Source organism: Triticum aestivum, chromosome 1D (assembly GCF_018294505.1).
Source record: "Triticum aestivum cultivar Chinese Spring chromosome 1D, IWGSC CS RefSeq v2.1, whole genome shotgun sequence".
NCBI lineage: Eukaryota > Viridiplantae > Streptophyta > Magnoliopsida > Poales > Poaceae > Triticum > Triticum aestivum.
Window position 1 is genome coordinate 8,265,164 of NC_057796.1, and position 13,574 is coordinate 8,278,737.

Sequence of the window (13,574 nt, forward strand, 5' to 3'; positions counted from 1 at the left end):
TGTGTCGGCTGATGGTACTTGGCAGCATGGCGTTGAGGTGTATCAGTGGCGACCGTGACGTGCACAGCTGTTTGCGCGTAGGGAGGAGGTGCCGTTGGGCGCCGTGGTGGCGTCGACGATAGCTAGACCGAGCAAGGTTGATGCATCAGTACAATTCTGAAGATGGAGCGGTGGCGGTTGGCGGTGGCGGCCTCTGAGAGCACGCTGGACCAGTGTGTGCCCCAGACCCGGCAAGTGGCTAGGTTGGGGTCTCAGATCTTAGATGTTAGGCTTGGCTGCGTTGTCTGTTTGGTATTAGGCCTAGATTATCTGCGCCCCTTCATCAACTGGATAGGTGTAGCGATAGTTTGTTGCTTAGACGGCGGCTTTAGTCTTACTGTTGTATGACTTTGTAAAGTCTTGTGAGAATAATTAATAAAGTGACCATATGCATCGCCCAGATACAGAGGCCGGGGGTCATCCTCCTTTTCTAAAAAAAAAAGCTATTTGCAATATTACCAATGAAGCCACTTTCGGGTCCTTCACGACGTCTCCTGTTTAAAATAAAATAAAATAAATTTTACTGCTAAGTGCATCACCCCATGATAAACATATATAAATTCGATCACACACTATATATATACCCGACCATATCTTCTTGGGCCGGAGGGGAGACGGCCGGACTTCTCCGCGAGTCCACGCCGACGCGGCATAGATGGTCGCTGGCCGGCGAGCTGAGATGGAGGAGGTGGCGGCGTGGTGGATTTCCCACTGCAACTTCCACCGCTCCAATAGGCGGCTGCCAGCCCCAGCCTTGGCTCGACAGGTTTCTGTTGAGTATATTGATTATTAAGAAAAATAAGATAAATTAGAATTTGTTCTAGCTTGTCTTGTACTTCAAATAGATTATTGTACTTTTTTTCGAAAGGGGAGATTCTCCGACCTCTGCATCAGAACGATGCATACGGCCATCTTATTGAACAAATAAACAGGTTCCAACAAAGTCTTAAAGTCTCCAAATGAAAATAAAAAGGAGCTCACATAGAGCTAAAAAGGGCTAGAAGCCAAACTAGCCAAATAAAGGACGCCACAACCGGCTGGCAAAAAAGAGATAGGTAAACTAATTGCCTATCCTATTACATGACCGCCATCCAAACCGGTTGAAGATATCCCGAGCTACCATCTACCAGCGGATAGATCCAGTAACCAAACGCTCCCTGGCCTCCGTCGGAGTGAGTAGCGACCACGAACGGATCAACGCCGTGGCTCGAAAAATATCTTGCAAAAATTGAATGCGTATTGTCCTGTTAAAAACCAAATCATTTCTGCAATTCCAGAGTGCCCACAACAAGGCACAGACTCCTACGCGAATATGTCTCGCTAATTCGGACTCTATCCCGTTAAGCCACGTTCCAAATAACGTGTTAACAGAACTCGGTGGAGTAATATTAAAAGCAATATGAACCGTCCGCCATAAAACTTTGGCTAGCGGGCAATCAAGAAAAAGGTGTTTGATCGTCTCATCCCGATCACAGAAACTACACCTAGTAGGTCCTGTCCAATTACGCTTTGTCAAGTTGTCCTTGGTTAAAATAACTTGTTATCAGCCTTACCTCGATCCTAAACAATACAACAACTATTCCACCAACATGGTATCAGCCTTACCTCGATCTTAAACCCTAGCCGCCGCTTCCGGACCCGCGTGCCGCCCCCGGAGCGGTCGGTCTTCATGACCGCCGCCGGGGGCCGCGCCGTCCTTACATAGGGTTCGTTCGCCGGTCGTGTTGACCGGCTGCCCTAGAGAGTCTTTTTTTCAGTCCCTTGATCTGGATTTTTCTCTCACGCCGGTCGTTTTGATTGGTGTTTCTTTTTGGTCTCCGATCTAAGATCGGCGTTGACTCCTATCGGCAGCTTCGTTGTCCCGAACATCACGCAGCGTGACAACAGTGCAAGTGTGGCGGCCGGGTGCGTCCTCAAGCGCGTCCCTGGTTTCCATCCAGGCTTGCTTTGCTCACGTGCATGCACATGTGCAAGTGCAGTTTGCTGCACGCCACATGCACCGTCCTGGACGCAGGACGCGGATGCTTGGACGCGGAAGCAGTACCGATCTGCATCACGCGTCGCACCCTCGCGGGATCCTGTGCATCTTCATCAACGCGCGACAGGTCTGATCAACCATTGCTTGCGCCTCCGCATGGATCCAGTGAAGGTCATCTACGAGCACGCACGCATCTACACCGATCGAGCAATGGGATGCCGCTGCGTCGCCCCATCGGACCACAGCGCCGCGCCCCGTGGTTCTTCTTCCGGCTGCACCGACCCGCGTCACCGCTGCGTTACCTCTTCGGGCCGTAGTGCCGCGGCCCGCGGTACACCGCCGCCCCGAGGCGTCCGCTCTAGGCCGTCCCTGTGGCTGCGCCGACCCTCGCGCCGCCACTTCGCCGCCCCGTCTGGCCGAAGCGAGCATGGCACGTGATCCACGACGCCGCCCGAGGCCGTCCCCGCTGTTGCACCGACCCGCCTTCCGCCGCTGCGCCGTCTTTTGGGTCGTCGCGCCATGGCCCGCGGTCCCCGCAACCACCCCGAGGTCTTCCGCCGTCGCCCCGACCTGCTCGCCACCGCTGCGTCGCCCCTTCGGGCCATAGCGCCGCGGCCCGCGTTCCCCCGCCCTCTCCGCGGTCGACCTCCTGTAGTATGCGCCGCGCCGCCTCCCTTGGCACGGGAACGCCACTGTCCGCGCCGATCTTCGTCACGCTGCAGGGTTCTTCGCCTACTTCGAGCATCGCCGCCGCGCTCCTAACCTAGCCGCCGCCGCCGCCGCAGCTCTTCTTTGTCCGCCACCGCCACTACCCCCGTAGCCGCCGCAGCCCCCCGTCCACCCCTTCATCTTCGTCCAGCAACAGCCCGTCGCCAGCGTCGCCGTCATCTACCCCGGCCGCTTCATCTACTCCGACAACCGCGGGTGACATTGGCCCCTCGCCAATTGGCCCGCGACCGTCGTCGAGTCCTTCTCTGCTGGCCTCTCCAACTTCTCCGACATGGCGTACAGCTCGTGCAGGTCCCAGTCTACGCATGCCCGGTGCTGGAAACACCGATGCGTGCCTTCGTCCACGACGTGTCCATGGACCTGGCAAGTCTGGTGCGGCGCTTCGTCAACTTCGTCTTCGTCCGTCTACGCATGCCCGGTGCTGGCAACACCGATGCGTGCCTTCGTCAATGATGTGTCCCCGGGATTGGCAAACCCGTCGCGACACGTCGTCAACAATGTCTTCCTCCCGGTGCACCACTACTTCGACACCACTGCGCCCATGTCTAACTCGGCGCCTCCTTGCGCCCGCGGCTCCACGGCAACTTCATCGACACCGGCTACCCCGACTCGACATCGACCACGGCATTTTTCGCACGGCTACCTCGACCACGCCTCCACCACCTACGCTCTCGGCTACCACGACAAACGGCACAAAGGGCTATCGCCTTGCTTGAGCAACCTCGTCGGTTGCCACTCCAGCCACGACTCCGCGATGCATCGACCGTTACGACTGTGGGGGGATGTCCGTCGGCCTGCCTTCGGATTCTTCTCCAGTTTCACCGTCTGCGTCGCTACCGTTGTGACTGCGGGGGGATGTTGAGTATATTGATTATTAGGAAAAAACGAGATAGACTAGGATTTGTTCTGACTTGTCTTGTACTCGAAGTAGATCATTGTACTCCTATATATATGCCCACGAGGCTCAAGCAATACAACAACAATTGCACCAATCCCCCTCTCTCTCCCTTCTAACAGGTTCGAACCCCCTGGTTCGTTGGATTTGGAGGGCGCGGATTGAATTCAGCCGAAATGTTTCCCGGGGCACCGAGGAGGAAACAATAGCATCTGCAAATCCTTCATAGGTTCAGCGATTCGTTTCGTTTCTTGCCCCATCTTGACTGACGGTTCCTACTGAACCTATGTTCTTTGGTCTGGCTGTGGCCGTGTCCTTCCACGAGTTAACAGTCACTAGATGTGTCGATTGGTGTTGTATATATTAGGAGGGATTTGGAAAAACATAAGAGTTTGAAAGTGTTTTTCGATGACTACGGTTTAGTATCTGTTAAGAATGGGTAAAGCGTCTCAACCCCTATACATAGGAGCCCGCGGTGTATTTATTGATTAGATTGAGAGCTAGGTCTCGTAGGTTTACATGTGGTTGATCGTACAAACGACCAGAGAGATACATGCAAGGGATAGAGAGATAAGAAGTTAAACAGGAAAATCTCTAACTATCTCTAACTAAACCCTGACCTATACTTGATGTACACGCCCACACATTGATACGTGACATACAAAGAATATTTCCAACACTCTCTGTAGCGACCAGACCTCAAACAGTCTGATCTCTGTGCATCAGTGTCATCCCTGGATCGGTAATGCTGACACGCACAGTACTTGAGGATTTATAACAGAGTAGCAATCATACACTTATTACATCGAATGTCTCAAAAGAGGACTTATTACAATAAATATGGCTTAAGGCCATCTAATACGATAACAACGGAAGGCTTGGAAGATAAAGTGAGTCCATCAACTCCAATGGCATCACTGAGTGAAAGACAACGACCTATGGCTCCTTACTCGTCGTCCGAAAAGTCTGCAACATGATACGTTGCAGCCCGAAATGGGTCAGCACATGGAATATGCTGGCAAGGCAACACAAAAGAGTAATGAACAAAATAAAGCTATCACTACATGCATATATGGCTGGTGGAGGCTGTATGGTTAATATGTTTTGCGGAAAGCCAACACTAGTAGAAAAAGGGTCATCTGTCCCGGTTGGTAAGGGCCTTTTGTCCCGGTTGTTGAACCGGGACTAAAGGGTCGTTACTAATGCCCTAGCCCTTTAGTCCCGGTTCTTACACGAACCGGGACAGATGGGCCTCCACGTGGCCGCTGCGACCAGCCCAGGCAGGAGGGCCTTTGGTCCCGGTTGGTGACACCACCAACCGGGACCAAAAGGCATCCACGCATCAGCATTTCAGTGGCTGGGTTTTTTGTTTTTTTGAAAGGGGGAGGGTTTAGGGGGTAATTTAGGATGTGTAAGCTAGCTAACAGAGATATATAATAACTGATATATAATAACTCTTCATGCCCACATCATGCATCATCATAATAACAAGTCCTACTAATCATCATCATACAACTTCTACTCGTTATTAATAACAAGTCATACGATCATCATCCTCATAGTCATCGAACCAACCCTACTTAATTGTTCTTAGCACATGATCATCAGTATTAGGTAGGACCTAAATACCCTCTTTAAGGTAAAATAGCATAAAACAATATAGACCCCGACTCTCCATTATGGAGAGTGGAGATCATCCTGTCTCCAATTTTTGCGCTTCGCTTCCTTTTGCTTCCAAGAACCTCCTTGCGACTGTCCATACATTTTTTCCATTCTTTGATTTTCATGTCTCCACTTCTTTTAGAAATCCGGTATGGACAGTTGAGATTCGTAGGATGACCTGGTTGTATGTTCAAAACATCAAGGCTACCATTCTGATACATCAAATGAGGCACACAATCCTCTGGGATTATCTGTTGAAAAACATAGTAATAACTTCATAGTTAGCAATGATGTACTAGTTTTAGAAGTATGCAAAAGATGCACGGATGTCGTAATAGTAAGAAATCTTACCAGGGTATCTCCATAGTAGTTACCGTAGTTCAACACGTGCACTAGTGGCACGTATTGACCATAATGTGGAGGAGTTTTACAATAGATATTGTAATTCTCAAGATCAGTACAAAATCCGACCAGATGAGTTTTCTCCTTATAAGTTAACTCAGAGCCATCGGTGTAGTAGGTTCTGTCTACCATGTTCCGCACATTGTTTGAACAATCAAAATAAGCTGTCAATGAAAATAAGCTGTCAACTATTTTGAAATGAACAATATAAATTAGCTAATAACTATGTTTGAGAAACTCACATAGCGGTAGAATTGGAGGCGTATCAACAAGGACCCAAATGTCCATATTGTCTTGCTCGATGTCAGGATCACCAAGATCCATGGTGACAAGCATACCCTCATCAAAACCATACATCTTGCAAAATGCTTCCCAATTTTTGCAACCAAAATGGGTTACGCTCTCAGAATTATACAGATTTACTTCAAAATCTATATCATGATGGGTCCTTAGGTGAATTTTCTTTGTTTCCATACTTTCATGGTCTTCAAAACCCATCCTCTCCAAGACGTAGCGTCTTGCATGGCATGGGATAAGCTAGTCGAATTGTAAAAGATGAAAAGTACACGTTGAAATAGTTGAAGTCGTGCTTAATTACGAAAAAATAACACTTGTCGTCGTTGCGTACCGTTTCAACATCGAAGGTCTCCTCCAGCTTAATACTGAAGCGCCGATCTTCGTCCAGGTGAGGCCTGTCGCACAGACCTCGGTCGTCGTGGCACCAGTCGCACTCCCACGGGAGACTTTCGTCGTCCGAGTACGACATTTCCTATGTTCATAATTCAAATATTAAACGTCTACAATTAAATATATGTACTAAAAAACCTAAGTTAGATCATTATTATTCATCACGGGTTGACTATCGGTTTGTCGAGTCTTTTCTTGAAAACTCTCAGCTCACGTGGTGTATACATTCGACTGTTGGTGATGGTCGCTCTTCCTTTCATTCCCGAGTGCATTACACCAAAATGTCTAGCACACGGGAATGAAGGAGAAGCGACCCCCACGACAACAGTCGGGATTCTTCGTCCTCTCATATATATATGGTGGAACTCTCCCTCACTGATTCCTCTCAGACATTTGCGACCGTCGGTGATGGTAGCTCCTTCCTTTCGTTCCGAGTGCATTACACCAAATTGTCTAGCACACGGGAACGAAGGAGAAGCTACCCCACGACAACAGTCGGGATTCTTCGTCCTCTCATATATGGTGGAGACTCAATAGACTTAAAGTCAACCCGAAATATCGTTTAATTATCTTTCTAAAACCGGTTCGTGGCTGGTCTCACCTCGAGGTCGGAGGGGGTCGGTGACGGGGACGACGGCGGGGATGATGGAGGGGGGCTCCTAGATTTCTGCGAAAACAAAAACCCTATAAGCTATCAACTAATCATATGCATACGCCTTGCATAGTGCTCTCCAATTTTAGCATTCAAAGTAGGAGTAGTTTTCCAATTTGAGCATTCAATAAGCAAAATCAAATCACAAAATAAAGTAGTATTCAAATTAGGATGCATTCAATTATAAGCAAAACTACATCATCTCCATGCGTCCGTACATCGTCGAATATTATCACTAATACACCTCGAATACTATCATACATATAGCATCGCTAGTACAGCTAGAACCGTAGCGCCCGACGGGTATCGGCGCGGGCGGTGGATACCCAAAGAGAAGGAACCATCACAGGATCATAGCTCCAGTGAGATCCCTGAAGAACCTGCCAGGTATTGTCGAACCTGCACTCCAACGCAACCATGTAGCGACGGACGTGCTCGTCCTCCTCGCTGACACGGTGACGTACCACCTCCGCGGTGTCCGGAAGCCTCGGCACCATCACTGGCCCACGCGACCGCCACCAAACAAGGATCGGGTCAATGACGGGCTGGCTCCTCACCAACCTACGCCCCCCGGAAGGTAGCACCTCCCAAAACCAGCCCGGCGGAGCCCAGTCCCGGACATGGCCCCTCTGATCAAGCCGGCCTCCTCCGCCGAGTCGACAACGAGGATGCGGGATTGGCATTGTTGACGTCGATGCGGGAATAATTGCTTTAACTAAAAAAATAAACTAGTTCTATTAATTTTCTTGCTAAAAATAAACTACTTCTATAGTAAAATAAACTAGTTTTATTAAATCAACTAGTTCAACTACTAAGCACTTACTATAAATAGAATAAAGTAGTACTTACTAAAAATAAACTAGTTTAACTAGTTTTATTATTTTTCTAACTAATTCTATTAAACATTTTCTCTTCTTATTCTATGAACAAAATTACAACAGAAAAAAATCATAAACATTCTATGAACAAGATAAAAATTCTATGAACAAAATTACAACAGAAAAAAAATTATAAAAATTCTATGAAAAAAATTGACATATTCTTTGCATATATATGAACACACAAACATTTGCATATTCAACAATAATATCATAAAAAAAATCTATGAACAGAAAAAATTCTAACTTTTGCATATTCATTTATGAACAAATTGCAACAACTCAATTAACTGCACATCTAAACTACACATCTAAATTAACTACACATCTAAATTAGGAAAATTCATATGAGCTCACTAAGGGGGCGGCGATCGACGAGGAGGCAGGGCACGGGGGCGATGGTGAGGGGCGCGGCCACGGGCGACGAGGAGGCAGGGGGCAGCGACGGCGACGGTGAGGGGCGCGGCGACGGGCGACGAGGAGGCAGGGGGCGGAGGTGAGGGGCGCGGCGACGGGCGACGAGGAGGCATGGGGGCGCGGGGCGGCGCGGGACGGCGTCTGGGCGGCGGGGGACGGCGAGGGCGAGGCGCAGAGGGGCAGCCTGGCGGCGTCGTCGGGCGGGGAAGACGAACTGAATGAAAATTTTCACAAGTGCTAGTTATATAGACGAAGCATTGGTCCCGGTTCGTGACAGCAACCGGGACGAATGCGACCTTTAGTCCTGGTTGGTGCCACCAACCGGGACCAAAGGCCACTTTTCAGCAGCCCAAAGGGCGGGAAGCGGCGGCCTTTGGTCCCGGTTGGTGGCACCAACCGGGACTAAAGGGGGGCATTGGTACCGGTTAGTGCCACGAACCGGTACCAGTGCACACCTTTAGTCTCGGTTGGTGCCACCAACCGGGACCAAAGGCCTTGTGCTGTTGCGCCGCGTCGAAAGTTTAGTCCCACCTCGCTAGTTGAGAGGGGCGCGCAGTGGTTTATAAGCCCCACTGCCGCACCCCTCTCGAGCTCCTCTCCATTGCAGGCTTACGGGCCTAATTGTCACTGCTATGCCTGATGGGCTTACTGGGCCTTCTGCGGGCCTGAATCCTGGCCCATCGATGGGTTTCTAGTCGTATTCAGGCCGTGGTGGCCCAGTAGGTGGCATATTTTTTATTTTTTGCCTGTTTTTTGTTTTCTTTTTTGCTTTATTTATTTTGTTTTGTTTCTACTTACAACAAAAAACTTATTTATTTTATTTTATTTTGTTTCTAATTACTTATTTATTTTACTTTATGATAATTCTTTTTGCTATTAAAGTTTCTAACAAAAAAGTTCTTTATGAAAATTCTTTTTGCTTTTAATGATTTTGAACAGAAAATACTTCGATAATTTTAGTTGCATCAATTTTATATAATTTTAGTTTCAATAATACTAGAGGTTTCTTATAATGTTTTGAACAGAAAATACTTTGTTAATTTTAGTTTCATAAATTTTATTAAAGTTTATTTTATTTTGTTTCTACTTATATATTTTAATAAAGTTTATATTATTTTGTTTCTAATTACTTATTTATTTTATTTGTTATTTTTCATGCACCATTTTTCATGCATTTACTGATTATTTTGAGCTATAAGACCCTAAAATTGAAAAGCATTTCAAATGAACTCTGAAAAGGTTGAAAGTTGGCATGGTATCATCATTTCATCCACATAGCATGTGCAAGAAAGTTGAGAGGGTTACGGCAAAAACTGGATGCACTTCGTGTACAAAACGGACAATCTCTTTCAAAGTATCAGGATTTCATACGGAAACTCGTCTGTTACAAAGGGATTTCATTTTTTAAAACTTATTTGAACTCCTGACTTTTTGTGTGTTCAAAATGCACCATTCAAAGCCACATCATCATTTTTCAATCCTTTCTGACTTCATTTGTTATTTTTCATGCATTTACTAATTATTTTGAGCTATAAGACCCTAAAATTGAAAAGCATTTCAAATGAACCTGAAATTGAAAAACCCTACAAATGAACTCTGAAAAGGTTGAAAGTTGGCATGGTATCATCATTTCACCCACATAGCATGTGCTAAAAAGTTGAGAGGGTCCCGGCAAAAGCTGGATGCACTTCGTGAACAAAATGGACAATCTCTTTCGAAGTATCAGGGTTTCGGAGGAAAACTCATCTGTTACAAAGGGATTTCATTTTCTTGAACTTATTTGAACTCCAGACTTTTTGTGTGTTCAAAATGCACCATTCAAAGCCACATCATCAATTTTCAACCCTTTCTGACTTCATTTGTTATTTTTCATGCAGTGACGGATTGTTTTGAGCTAAATGACCCTGAAATTGAAAAGCCCTACAAATGAGCTCTGAAAAGGTTGAAAGTTGGCATGGTATCATCATTTCACCCACATAGCATGTGCTAAAAAGTTGAGAGGGTTACGGCAAAAGCTGGATGCACTTCGTGAACAAAATGGACAATCTCTTTCGAAGTATCAGGGTTTCGGACGAAAACTCATCTGTTACAAAGGGATTTCATTTTCTTGAACTTATTTGAACTCCAGACTTTTGTGTGTTCAAAATGAACCATTCAAAGCAGAGACTGATTTTGAATGGTGCATATTCAACACACAAAAAGTCTGTAAAGATCGCCAACCCCAACATAAAAAATGAGCATAGATGCGCCTATAGAGAGAATTCAACCTAAATTCATAATAAATTTCTATGAATTTCAAAGAAATTTACTCTGAATTTAGGTCAAATTCCCTGTATAAGGGCATCTATTTTCACTTTGAGAGGAGCTCAACAAGGCAGAGAGGGACGGGCTTATAAACCGGTGTGAGCGCCCTTCGGTTGGCGAGGTGGGGCTAAACTCTGACCGCAACGAGGACCAACCCTTTAGTCCCGGTTTGTGGCACAAACCGGGACTAATGGTCATGGGCCAGGGGCGAGGCGCATTGGTCTCGGTTCGTGCGTGGAACCGGGACCAAAAGGTCCAAACGAACCGGGACCAATGGCCCACGTGGCCCGGCCGGCCCCCTAGGCTCACGAACCGGGACAGTTGCCTCCTTTGGTCCCGGTTCGTGAGCGAACCGGGATTAATGGTATTACGTGGGCCGAACCAATGCCCTGATTTCTACTAGTGCAATTTTTCCCTACAACAACGAAATAAATTTTATTTAACTATCATGGCGGTTGTTAAACATTGAGAAGGTTCACCCAACTCAATCCCAATTAAGCATCATCATTAAACCCAATGAAATTATATTAAGAGTGATGAGATCCACATGATAATCCAAGAACTAGATACTCAAGATGTCCATAACCGGGGACACGACTAACCATGATTAGTTTGTACACTCTGCAGAGGTTTGCGCACTTTTCCCCACAAGACTCGATCTCCTCCGTTGGATTTCTCGCACTACATAATGTTTGAGAAATGGATGACCGAGACACAGTCTTTCCGAAGAGGTCCCCTTAACCGATAGATAGGCCTGTACACCTACAATCCCCTACATCTGCTAGCCCATCATGGAAAGGTTTCCCACAACTTACTCAACTATGCCAGAGCCCATAATGGCATGTGGCTGCACACGGAAGTTTCTAGCATGAATAATCTTATTATCCCTTTGAGCCTAGGTCGCAGTCCATAGGAGAATCACACGATACCCCGGGATTTCCAAAAATACAGACAACACTGGGTTCCCCAGGTGCCTCAATCCACCCAGATGTGTATTAAAGTTGCCACCTTAAGTTAACCATTAATTAGCAATACTCACATCTGTCATGAATACACTCAAACCCAAACCACGTCTACAAGCATAGCATAGCAATATAAGCAACGTAGAAGTAACTCCCATAGGTTTGATTTTAAAGAGGTGAATAGGTACTAACTCATCTACTTCCCAAACCCACAATTTAATCAGATCCTAACCATGCAATTGTTTGAGGATTGATCTAATGCAATAAAGCTGGGTAGTAAAGAGGTATGATCAAAGTGTTACTTGCCTTGCTGATGATCCGTGAAACCTAGAGACTCGTAGTAGCACGCTTCGCACTCCGGGTACTCTATCGCAAACAAACAAGCATATAATAAGCAATCAAGCAAAGATGCACGTGTCACACTCAAATAAGAAGATCTAACCAGAAAGTGCAACTTAAGAACTCTGGTTTGCAAAAAGAATCAAGTCAAACGAAGCAACAAAACTCAAACTGCGAGAGAAACAAGCTTCGATTACTAATCTGGACTAAAGTCAAACTTTACGGTGGCAAAAACTTGTTTAAGTTGATTAAACAGAAAGAGGGATTCGAGACGAAACTCTAGGCGGTTGAATCGCCTGATTCCGATAAACGAGCGAGAAGATATACTAAAACGAAAATCGTATCAGAAATCGCGATCGAAAAATAATCGCGAAAAATCCGAGAAAAAGAAAAACTGACGAACAGGCTAACGAACGAACGTTCGCTGTCTGCGGCTAAACGGTGAAAAACGTTCGTCAAAATGAATGAACGAACGGGCGTTCGCTAAATAAATAAACTGAAAAAAACCGATCTCAAAATAAAAAAACGGGATCTAGGGTTTCGAAAAAAAAACCCGATCGGTTTTCTCGTGAAAACCGAGGGCGGCGGCTACCTCCGGCGAGGTCCGGCGAAACGGGGGCAGCGGCGGGCGGCTCCGGCGGTGGGATCGGGCGGCGGCGGCGGGGTCGGTGGTGGCGGCAAGACGTCGTCCGGCAACGGCGGCGAGCGGCGGCGGCGGCGGCGCGGGTTTCGAGGCGGGCTAGGATTTCGGGTGGCGGGGCTGGCGTCTCGAGCCTCCGCGGCTTTAAAGGGCCGGCCGGGCTAGTGTCTAGGTCGGACACGGCCCGGTTAGGTCGGTAACTTATTTTTAAAGAATTCTGCTCAGAAAAACGAAGAAAAGAAATACTAAACGGACTCCAAAAATCCTGAATTAAATTTTCTCCGTCCTCTAAAAATCTACCGGACAAGGTGAACATTTACTTAGTGCTCTAATGCAATTTTGAAAAACGCATATTTTTCCTAATTCAAATAAAATAGCGATAAAACCTCGAATAAAAATCTTATTTGATTTTAGTATTAAATCTCCAATATTTCTTTATTTTGAGGAAGTCATTTTATCCTCTCTCTTTTATTTTCATAAAAGAAATATTTGGAGAGAAAATAATTAAAATCAAACGATCCTCTTTTCAAAATTCGAGAAAACTCAAATATGAATATAACGAAATTCCCAAGTCTCTCCGTGGGTCCTTGAGTTGCGTAGAATTTCTAGGATCAAGCCAAGAATGCAATAAAATATGATATGCAATGATGACCTAATGTATAACATTCCAAATGGAAAATTTAGGATATTACACTCTCCCTTAATCACAACTATACTAAGTTGAGATTACTCCTGAATTCTTCAAAACTTCTAGTAGGCAATGCTTTTGTGAGTCCATCTGCAAGCTGATCCTTTGAGGGAATAAATCTGACCTCTAACTGTTTATTTGCTTCTCGTTCTCTGACAAAGTGAAAATCTATCTCAATATATTTAGTCCTGGCATGGAAAACTGGATTAGCTGACAAATACGTAGCACCAAGATTGTCACACCAAAGACAAGGAGGTTGCACTTGTGCAATTTTAAGTTCTTTCAACATGGACTGGAGCCAA